The 12352-nt window shown below is 39.3% G+C and overlaps 1 protein-coding gene across 6 annotated transcripts in view; it reads left to right on the top strand.

Annotated features, from left to right (window-relative positions):
* The window catches only part of LOC129751208 (USP6 N-terminal-like protein), a 91344-nt gene that overhangs the window by 63670 nt on the left and 15322 nt on the right, over window positions 1-12352 (top strand). The window lies entirely within an intron of this gene.

The following is a 12352-nucleotide window of genomic DNA, read 5'->3' as shown; positions in this document are numbered from 1 at the left end:
AAGAGTGATTTATGTACCATTCGTGGCCACAACTTCCTTGTTGGTAACTGGCTCAATGTCGTGGACTTCCCCGTACGGCGCTGATGGCCACTTCTTGTCGGCAAACTTGGGCCAACTATAGGTTTATCCCCATGGGATGTCGTCTGAGCCCTGAAATGTTAACTGTTTTTTAATAGCCTGCTTGAATGCTACCCTGGTCGCTTGGTAGAGACGCGCCTCTCGATTCTCCATGATTTCTCGCACCTCGCATCATTTCTCGTCCGTTGAGCTATCCTTCAGACTACCAAGCAGTTAGCACAAAGCTCTGAAATTCACCAGTAAGCCGGTTGTCGCCATTGTTCCGGAACATCCTGCTTGACATGGTCATGTCATGATCATCATCTCTTCTGTAGATTCTTCAACGTTCTGGAAATGAGATGCTTTCTGCATGTTTATTGTTTTTTAAACTTTGGTCTCTCATCTCCGCTACTGAACCCATTGCTTGTTAGAAAACCAAAAGATTCTAACCTCCGCGTTAATGGATAGCCTTGTAGGGATGAATCATCCCAGAGGATGAAAATCCCGTACAAAAAAAAAATGGATAGTCTGGTAACCTCCCTGCGTGCAATCTTAATATACACTCTAATTCATGTCAGCTTGTAATGATGCGCTCAAAAAGTTACACAATTTCACCTCCAGTCTTGTGTAGGGCTCCAATATAGTTTGGTCTATCGGATCATAACACCTTCTACTGCAGTTTGCTGACCAAGTGTTAGTGTCGACTCATATTATTACTTCCCGTTTGTCAATTGATCTTTCCATTCACAAATCCGTTCATAGACAGCCACTCCATATCACTTATTCCGATGAGATTTAATTCGTTTGTTTGTGTAAAATTCCTACGGATCACATGTTGATCCTAATAAATACTTAATTAAATAATGAATTTAAAAAACTACTTCAATCTATACGGTTCTCAGCACCATTGATTTTTTTCTTCGGAAAGCAGCCCTGGAAACGTCGAAGTAGAAGACTCGGCAAAGAGTTTGAAAGCTCTCAAAATTCTTTCTAGAGCGCTGTTAGCTCCTTAGTTGTTCAGCCGGATGGGATCATAGAGCTGCAGATTTTAGGTTCCTTAATCCATCGACGCAAGGAGACGACTAATGCACGTGCACGTGGCTTTGATGAAAAAAAAAAAAAAATGTCCCAAGTGGCTTCCCTGAGATACACGTAAACAAGCGGAAAATTGTCTCGAAAAATAATTTCCAATATGAACTGATAACTCCGTTCCGTCAAGTAGCTTTGAAACCAGTCCAATAGAGATCCACAGAATCCTATTGTTACGACGTTCGTTACGGGGGTGTGACCGAGGTAAAAGTAAGAACGCGAACGACGTAAACTACTAGAAAATACTTCTTTTATTACTGGTAAACATATACTTTGTGTGGACGTAATTTAGGCTGTGTAACAATATAGAGATCTCGAACCTAACTAACTATTATGCTGACGTGGCATCAGCAGGTCGGCAAGCACTGTTGCCTCGGAACTCTTCGAGGACGTGAAAATCTTCGTAACATTTGTACGGCTGATTGTTTTCCGATGGCAGATTGAAATCTTGATATAGATGTGCTGGTTTCAGAGGGTTGAGGTATCGGGCCGGATACGGTTTCCGGCGATGGTGGTGTAAGCGTAGAGGTTTATATCGGTGATGGCAGACCAGCTTACGACTTGTGAACATCAACCAAAGTTTTCGGCGTAGATACTGGCAAAGACTGCTGATTCTGCGTTGATATTAGCGAAGATTGTACTTTCTCCAGTATGACACCCGGGAACCAGTACCACTTATTCTTGGCGTAGCAATACCACCGTTAAACAATTTAGCCCATTCAAGCCTAATAACTTTTTTATCTTAACTCTTATCGAAATGTCTTCGGATGAAATATTTTTCATAATTTAGGCTTTAAGAAACCCCGTTTTTAAAAGAATTTGGCTGACGGGAATCAAAGTTGTTGATGAAAAACTGGTTTTTCATGTTTCTCCCGAACAAAATGTCTCAAAATCCCATACAAACTTCAGGCTTGTTGAGTGACCCCTTCCCGTGATCCGATCTGGCCCAAATTTGGCATGAGATCTTGTACTAGGCCTAGGGTCAATTTGAGCCAGCAGCGTATAACTGTTTCAAAAGAAGGGTCATTTGGGGCACTTTAATACCCATTCGAGCAAAAAGATCCTTCAGAATGCGAATCGTTGAAATGGATGTCGTACGATGTGTCTCAACAATTTCATACTACTTGATGAAGACGTCGGTGACCAGTAGGTAGTATTCCTCGTCCAAAGGTCCAGCATAGTCTACGTGAACCGTGGCCAGCAAACGTACGACCAACGTTTGTGGATGGAATGACCAAGCAATCGCTGAACATTATGCACCCTCGGCAGAGACTGAGTGCGTCTTGTCGGTCGTAGAATGGTTTGACTTCCGGTTATGATAAGGCCTTTTAGGAAGGGGCCCAGCCTTTTTGCAAGTATTGGTACACTCGCCTCAATACGGGATCTTTTTGAGTTGCAGTTTCGACAAGCCTAAAACTCAAGAGAAGAACATTAACGATGATACTTCGTGTTACTGACCTGATTTCATTCTCCAACTGTATGTTCGCTATCACATAGTCCTCTTCCGGTCGTACATGGTTGCCGATGAGCCTCGACAATATATCGACATTACCAAATGTTGCGGTCGGGACGTATTCGATGGAAAAGTTGTATGCCCTTCTTGCTACCGAAGATCCTGGGGCATGGTCGGTTTTAAGGTGAAATCTTGGACTGAACAACATCTTGTGGAATTTTGTTACGGCAAACATGATCGCGAGCTCCTCGCGATCTGGTACGTCTGTACGTCTGCTTCGTCCGGGACTCGTGGAAAAAGTGATTTCGCGGCGTCGCCCTCGTTGACAGTTGGCCCGACCGTAGAAGATTGCAGTACTAGATCAATATATACACTTAGCAAAATTCAACGATGAGAATTACATGAAGTTTGTTTATTTACATTTATTTAATCCTCAACATGCTCCCCCCGCCGGTATTGCCTTCAAACGGTAGAAGACAAAACTTAGCTAAGGATCTTTTTATTTCGCATTTTGAAGTCAAAAGCGTCGCAACTCGGACTTGTCCTTCTGGTCCTGGATGAACTTGAGTAACACGACCGGTGATCCAAGTGTACGGAGGTAGATTATCTTCCTTTATGAGGCACAGTTGACCAACCATTAAGTCCGGTGCACTGCAAGACATTTTTTTGTTCGTTGTTGCACATTGTTAAGGTATTCCACTCTCCAGCGTTCCCAAAATTGCTGCAAGGATTTCTGGATGGCTTCGTATCTCGTCAGCCTACCAGACTGAGTTTTACTGTGGTTCTGGTCGGGAAGACCGTTGATTGGGCCTCCGGCTATAAAATGACCAGGGATTAGCGGATTTGGATCGCGAGGGTCAGATGACATGGGAGATATTGGTCTTGAATTCAGACATCCTTCTATCTGCTTCAACAGTGTCAGCATCTCTTCGTACGTTGGTATAGTGTGTCCTAAAACACGACGCATGTGTTGCTTGACACTCTTGATTCCCGCTTCCCAAATGCCGCCAAATGCAGGCGATCGAGGTGGTATGAACTTCCAGTCTACTCCTTGCGTTTTAGAAAATTCTTCGACGTCGGGGGCTACCTCAAAGTTGAATCTGTCCGCGAGTAATTTGATTTCGTTTTTAGATCCAACGAAGTTAGTGGCGTTGTCGCAATAAATGGTTTTACTCCATCCTCGTTGTCCCGCAAATCTTCCTCGGGCTCCAATGAAATCAGATGCTGACATCCCAGACACCAACTCTAAGTGGACTGCTCTAGTTCGCAAACAAAAAAACAGAGCTACGTACACTTTTTTTTGTTTTCGTAGTCCTCACAAATATTTCTTTAGCGAGAAAGGGGCCTCCAAAATCTACCCCAACCGTTTCAAATGGCCTGCCTGGGTGCACTCGATCGTTTGGCAACTGACCCATAATTTGTTGTAGAGTTTTCGGATTCGTTCGATAGCATTGTAGGCACTGATGCACCACTCTGCGTGTCAGACTGCGACCATGAGTAGGCCAATACCTTAATCGCATCGCGTAAAGCAGTCCTTAAGCTCCGACGTGTAAATTGTCTTGGTGATACTTGATCGCTATTAGATATGCCAGTTTGCACTTGGGGGGAAGAATGATCGGATGCTGTTGGTTAAAATCTACTCCTGAGGCTTAGATTCGTCCACCAACTCGAAGAATTTTTTGGTGATCCAGAAATGGATGGAAAGTTATTAGTGAATTAGAGCTAGGTAACGGTTTGTTTTTTAATAATAATTGTCTCTCCACGGCAAAAAATCTCTGTTGTGCTATTCTTATAAGGCAAAAATGGGCTTCGTCTAACTCTTGAAGCGATATTGAACCTGTTTCTCTCTCGCCTGGTTTACTTCGGCAGTTTCTTTTGAATCGTAAACAATAAACCACTACTCTCTGTAGTCTTCCTTAACTCGAGTATCGATCTAGAAGAGTGAAGTCTTCGTCGGCTCGATTAAGTGTAGCATGTTGCTCTTTAGCTACAAATACCTTTTTCATTTCCCGACTCCATGTACGATCGTGTTCTTTTAAGAAAATTGGCCCATTCCACCAAATCAAATGTCCCGAAAGTTTTTGGATGGATGTACCACTTGAAATAACATCTGCAGGGTTGTCCTTCGATGAATACTCAATAATCCTTTTCACACGATTGCTCACAAAGGTAGGTCTTTTTTTCGTTGGGTTGGATATCCAGTCCAAGGTAACCATGGAATCTGTCCAATAATACTTTTCATGGACTTCAACTCCTATTGGCGATTTGCAGCAAAACTATTCTACATGCAGCGCTAACTAGATTTCAGTTACGGAACTAACAAAAGGGTGATGATAGCTGTTTTTAAGCACGGCAGTGAATATAAATTATTGTAAAAATTGAACTTTTTGAAGAAACTACCAAATTCAAAAAAATTACATTGCCTGAATCTTGTTAGAAAATCTGTATTTTACTTATTGAAATGCTTTTTTTCACAAGCAAGTAGAGTTTTTATGATAACTCACCAATTTGAAATTTGTTCTCAAGATGCGGTTTAATTGCAAGTTACTGAAAACTCATCAACAACAAAGCACTTGAAACAATAGGAAAGCATAAGTCCCTCGATTTGACGAGTGATCAACTTTAAACGAATTTAACTACCAAAATTAAAAAGATTTATTTCTATGACGACTATTTATTTCATATTTTAAATATTGCAATTCATCGTTTCAAACCTATCGGTATTTTTATTTTTATTATCATTTAAAAAATTGTTAATTATTAATATGAATGCAATGTTCATTTCCTAGCTAAAGTTTCCGAATTTCTAACATGAACCACCCGTTAGAATAAATTTGAAATATTTTTATTTCATAACCTTTTTTTATATTTAAAAATTTGATATCAGCTTTTGATCATAACCTTCAAAAATACATACACGGTTGTATCTCGACGTTGTGATTTTTCTTCATACCAGGGTTGTTTTTTTTTGTAGGGGATGATTCATCCCAATCCTCTGCGCTGTAGTGTTTTACGTAGATATGTGATCTTTTGACTAATTTATCGGAAATGGCATTAATTTTGAAATCACGTGCATCGAGCTCAAAGATAGAAGCGATATATCAGCACTTTGTTTCATTTATGCAATTGCTTATTGAGGTTTAGGAAGCAGCATAATCTCGCTTCCCTTCATACGCGAACCTGTTGCGTGAAACTATCTTGCACATGTTATCCGAATGCTTGACGTGGCTTTTGGATAGTGGCTGGGCATATCTCTTTGAAGCTTTATCTAAAAATACTACATGAATATGTTGATTTTTTAGACCTATTTTCTAAAATTATCTACTTACGAACGGTTTCTTGACAATCCCGAAGAAATTCTTAAACCATGATTCAGAAAGTCCGCACTGGAAGTAATCGTCCTTTGGCAAGCTGGCACAATAAGCTTTTTCCGGAAAACTAAAAATTATGAAGATTGAACTACGAATGGATTTTAAAACATATGAATGCTAACGTTATTTGGATTTTCTTACCATATTCTCCTATCCAATATAAGTAAATATGTTCACAAACTCCGGAATTTCAGGACTTTTTCCAATGTTTTGCAAAAGTGCTATGCGTTTTGACATTTCAGTCCATAACATCATCACTTTTATCGAAGTGCCCTCTGTGAGTCGTTTTTTACTGCAAATCGCCAATAGCGTCATAAACATTCGCCATGAGATCTACTAATAACGTTGCAGCTCCAAACGAGGGATTGTGTTGTCTTCTTTGTTAGCCTTTTCACTGTTTGGAGCTATTCTAGACTTCGAGCACGAAAGGCTGACATGAACTTGGCTCCCGCAGGTCGTTCTTGCATAAATAACTGCGCCATAGGCACGTTTAGCTGCATCTGAAAACCCATGAAGTTCTACTACGCTGCCTTTGAGTGTAACATGTCTAGGGAAACTGATGTTTTTGATTCCACCAACCTGTCTGCAGAACCATTTCCACTCATTTTTTTATCCGTTCGGGTAGTTCTTGATCCCAATCCAGTTTCAAAGACCAAATGTCTTGCATGATTAAGTTTCCGTGTAAGACTATGGGGCTAAGGATTCCTAGAGGGTCAAAAATTTTCTGCACTTCCGACAAAATATTTCGTTTAGTAACCTTGACGTTCGGGTTTACCTCAGCTCTAGAACCAAACATATCAGCCCTTGTATCCCACTGCATTCCCAATATTTTTATGTTTGGGTCACTTTCCTCAACATTAAGAATGGACTGATTATTGGCCTTCCACTTGTGCAGTTCGAATCCTGCACTGTTGAGAATCATATTCGACTCTTCTTTAATTTGCAGTAATTTTTCCAAGTCATCGTGACCCGTCAGTACATCGTCCATATAAAAATCCGTTTTGATCACTTGGCTGGTGTGAGGGCATTGGTCTTCAAACTCATTTGCGAGTTGCCTCAAGCGCCGAGCTGCTGAAAAGAGGGCACAACATGTTCCATATGTGACCGTGTTGAGGCGGTATGTGCTGACAGCTTCTTCTGGCGAAAAACGCCACAAAATTAGTTGCAACTGGCGATTGTCTTCGTGGATCAAAACTTGCCTAAACATTTGTTTTGTATCAGCGGTCAAGGCATATCGATGACACCGGAATCTCAGTAGAATATTAAAGAGTTCTTGCTGTAGAGCTGGTCCACTCATCAGCACATCATTTAACGAGAGGCCTGTTGATGTATTGGCAGATCCGTTTAACACAGTTCTAAGTTTTGTGGTGCTGCTGTCAGGTTTAAGCACCGGGTGATGTGGAAAATAGAATTTAGGGGCGCCTATGGTTAAGTGTCTCTCTTCGATTTTCTCCATATGCCCAGTCATCAGGTACTCTGTCATGAAGATACCATAATCATGCCGTAGCTGCTCGTTTTTAGCAAATCTCTTCTCTAAGTTCAGAAGCCTGTCCAAAGCCATACTTTTAGATTCACCCAATTGATCAATGTTATGTTTAGTAGGAAGTCTGAGTATGAATCTCCCATCTAAACTGCGCGTGGTAGTATCGACAAAGAACTGTTCACATAGGATTTCTTCGTCTGTCCATTTCCGAGCTGTGAGACTTACAATGTTCTCATTCATAAACTGGTCCACGTTCCCTTTGACTCGTAGACGGCATACGTTACCCCCAACAATCCATCCAAAGGCAGTGTTTTGAATGAACGGTAGTCGATCTCCTAATTTGATGTTTCCGGTTCGTAGTATGTCAAATGTCGTCGTGACTCCTAAAAGCATGTCAACAGGACGACTCAGATGGAATTCTGGGTTAGCCAAGTCCAACCCGCTTGTTGGAATTTTTTGTATTACTAACGACCCACGTGTCGTCCCATTTTTCTCCACCACCAAATCACCATATTGAAGAAAATAAACTAGTATTTTCACTAATTCTAACCCTCGTGTTGGAAAGCTTTATGGAACAAAATACGACCCATGCGTCGTTCTTTCTTTCAACCCTAGTGTTGAAGAGTTTTTCACAAACTTTTCTAAATAATCTGAAATTTAGCAAATCTTACCTTCGATAGAACTCCAAATCCGGTTCGATTAGGACCAGAAAATGTAACCTTTTATTGCACGTTGCTGCTGCGTTCGGTCTGTACGTCTGCTTCGTCGAAAAAGTGATTTCGCGGCTTCGGCTTCGTTGACAGTTGGCCCGACCTTAGCAGATTGCAGTACTAGATCAATATATACACTTAGCAAAATTAAACGATGAGAATTACATGAAATTTGTTTATTTACATTTATTTAATCCTCAACAACACTTCTCGAGACAGATCGATGAGCCAAGTTTTGGATCCGTTGCATCACATCGTTGATTCTTGCCCAGTGTTTATCCGGAATTTTTTCACTTACTAAAGTGGGTCCACGATGAAATTGCCACACACAAAATTGATTCGCAAAAATCAAGTTTTCATCCGATTGCCATCAAATTTCCAGGGATTGAGAAATAAATATCAAACTTCATTTTACCATTTCACTCGTATTTTATTTACAATCCATACGCAAATGCCCGCACCTTGGCCTTAATCCCGGCCATAAAATTCTGCACAACCTGTGAATTATCCGTTTTTTTGCATGTAAACTTATACTTTCTTCAGTTCCTCGACTGTCTTCACTACCTTAGGTCGTTTAAGAAGGTACTGCTTCATAATCGCCCAGTACTTTTCGATCAGGGTGGATTTGATTTAAAGCAAACTGATTAAAATCACGATTTAAATCATGATTTAAATCACTAGTCAGAATGGCTTGATTTAAATCAAGGGTGAGCAACCTTTTCAACCAACGGGCCATTTAAAATTTGAAATCTTGTCGGCGGGCCGCACTTAATGTTAATTTTTTTTTATAATTAGCAGAGCTTCACGTCAATTTTATAACAACGAATTTATTTCTGAAAAAGATAATTCACGTATTTAAAAACAGGAATTCAAAATGACTTTTTAAATAACCGGTATGCAAAAGGTACATCACTACATCTTTGACATTTTTAAATTCTCTCAATTGTTTAGTAGTAGATACTTTTTAGCAAACATTCGTTCTTACAACATTATTTTTAAAACCAATGGTACTATTTGTTATCCGTTCCATTTAAAAATCTTCTGGAGCTTACCACAGTGATAACTAACAGTGTTAAAAAATGTATATTCAAAGAAATCGCAGTCTTATTAACGTTTGTCGTTGAATCGCTAATTTATTTTCTGTTATTCTTTTCCACAAGTAAAACTTGTCCATAGATTTTTTTTTTCCTACAAACGGTAAAAACCCTGTTTTTTAAATTGAAGTTCTGAATTGGATCATATCATTGCATTGAGATGTTGAGGAAGGTTGTCGAACTAACAGAAAAATGTTCAGTTTCACAAATTTTTAAACAAATATCTTCAAAACTACATTCTTGATTCTAGATTTTTTATCAATATTTTATTTAATTTTAAATCTTATTTAGATATCATTGGGATATGATTTCTAAAGATTTAATATGACTTCGGTAATGTGGAATGCGAATTATATGTGAAATAACTCAATTTATCAATGTTTGATGTAAATTTCCAATAGAATTTTTGAAAAGGCATCACAGATAAACCTCAAAGAACTTTTTGGGTCGAATAACAGTATTTCAGATATGTTGTTTTTACCAACCAACAACTTAAGAATTTTTGTCGGTAACTTTAATGCCGGCTGATTCATGTTGATAAAAAAAATCTCACATCGTTCACCCAGGCTTTATTTAATAAACTTTCTCAATTTATGTCAATATTCAGAAATAAAAAAATAATTCACAAAGTTTTGGTTTAAATTTTTTTGTAAGTATTTGAAGCCTTTTTGCCGAATTGGATAGAACATATTTTATAAAAATTATCTGCTGAGCATGTTTTTTCACAAATAACTTTATTTTTGCTTGAATCAAAAATAACGACTTCACTAACGCACTTTGAAATTCCTTTGATCATGAGTAGCTTCCGATATTTGGCTGCTTTTTCGGCTCACTTGAATGAATTTTGCTATTCAAAGAGTTACGTTATAAATGATATTGCATTTATACCTTTGAACAGAACATGATAAATGTTTGAAATGCCAATAAAAAGTTCACAACCTGATGATTGTAGGGCCAATGCAGATAAGTTAAGAATGCCAGATTTTTTTTCAGCACGTATTGGGGCCGGACAAACCGGGCTATTTTCGATAAAATCCTAGCATAATCCGGGCTTTTCATTTCTAAATAGATGACCAAAAATCCGGGCAATATCTGGGCAAATTTTGTCAAATTATTTGCCAAATAAAGTGAAAATATCCGGGTATTTTTCAATGAAATCCGGGCAACCGGGCAGGGCCGAACTGTTCCCAAATATTGTATCAAATATCCAGACAAACCCGGATAAAACCGGGCTGCCAGATTGCCTTAAGATAAGTGCATATTTGATCAAGTCATATAAATTTTCCTAACAATGCATTGTTGAAAAAAGTTAATGCATTTGAATTTGAAAAAAGCTTCGCGGGGCGCACAAAAGGGTCTTGCGGGCCACATGCGGCCCGCGGGCCGCGCGTTGCTCACCCCTGATTTAAATCAATGATTGAAATAAAAGTTTCTACTTAAACTCAGTGAATAAAAAAGTGAATTGTTTCATTGTATATTCGTGTGACAGAGAACTTTCTGGGTCACAATCAGGCCGGTTCCGAACTTGAAAGATTTACGTAAAGCACTTAGAAGTTTATCGAAAATCCCTTGATACAATCATGAAATTCACATGATTGTAATAGTGGTAACATAGCCTCATTTAAATTTGCCAAATTTGCCAAGTATAGACGGAGTATCTATCATGCATTCAAATCTAATTTTTAGAAACGTAATAAATCATTTTCCTTTTTCGGAAGTAAGTCGTAAATCGGAAGTCTAGATTCCCGAAGTAAAATATATTTAATACAGCTTAATTAGGGGATGAATAACGCCCAGGCTTTAAAATCCCAAGAAAAAAACAGTTTAATTGTTTACGAGTAAAAATCACCTATCAAAAAAGTTTAAAAACATAAATATGTGTTATGCATAAAGCAGAACGAAACCCTATTCACATTTCATTGACGTTTTTTCAAATGGATTTCACCTACACATATGAAAACTACGTAAATTCTGTTTGTTACGCGAGCTCTGTTTCCTATGTGAAATTCAAAGAGGCTTCACATTTTTTGAGTGTATGAAGGAATTTGACATAAATTTTCAAACGATCGTCAACTTGCTGATCAGAACTGGGCTTTTTTGTTTCGTGGCGTTGGATGTATGCAATGTGGATTCTATGAGAATTTAGTTTCGATAGCATTGGATTTCTCTGCTTTTGGTGAATGTATAAAATCATGAATCATGAATGATACTAATGATGGAAGAAACTTTGGATAGGTGATTTATTTCTTAAGAAGCAGTTTTTTTTTCAAATTTCTATTTAAATCAAAAAAATCTGATTTAAATCAAAAAAATCCGATTTAAATCAAATAAATCCGATTTTTTTGATTTAAAAAAAAAATCATTGATTTTTATCCACCCTGTTTTCGATGGAGCGGTGCTCCGGAGTGTTGAACATTTTCGGCACGAAATTGACCTTATTGTTCGCAACCGCTTCAGTACGTCCTTGGAGTAGTGGCATGAGGCCAAATCCGGATAGAAGATTGTTGGTACGTTGTGGTCCTTCAGGAGAAGAAGCAGCCGCTTCTGGAGGCACTCTTTCATATACACCTGTCCGTTCATCGTGTCCTGGGTAACGAAAGGTGCACTCCGCTTCTCGCACGTGCAGATGGCTTGCCAAACCAGAAATTTATTCGCAAATTTGGACATCTTCTGAGTGCGGACATGCTCCGGAACGCTGAACTTATCGTTGGCCTTGAAAAACAGGTAGCCGGGGATCTGTTTGAAGTCGGCCTTCACATATGTTTGTTCGTCTATGGCCTTAGTTTTGGCCTTCTGGACAAAGGTGCAGCTTCTGAGCCACATCTCGAACGGAGGCGTTCGGGTTTCGGTTGAAGGCCCCACTACGCGGTTATGGTTTTTGGTGTTGTACGGAATACTTTTTCCTTCACTTCTGGGCTTCCGATCGGTGGTCAATCGTTCCTCGAACCGCTTAATCACTCGCGACACCGAGGAATTCGCGATTCCCAACGTTTTAGCGATGGAACGATGCGAGAGATCCTTGTTCTCGTGATGAATGCACAAGATTTTATCACGCACGGGCTGTTCTTTCGACTTCATTACCGCGAGTTTTGACT

Source organism: Uranotaenia lowii, chromosome 3 (genome assembly GCF_029784155.1).
Source record: "Uranotaenia lowii strain MFRU-FL chromosome 3, ASM2978415v1, whole genome shotgun sequence".
In the NCBI taxonomy this organism is placed as follows: domain Eukaryota; kingdom Metazoa; phylum Arthropoda; class Insecta; order Diptera; family Culicidae; genus Uranotaenia; species Uranotaenia lowii.
The sequence above is the reverse complement of the archived record's forward strand: the minus strand, read 5'-3'. Positions and strand labels throughout refer to the sequence as shown.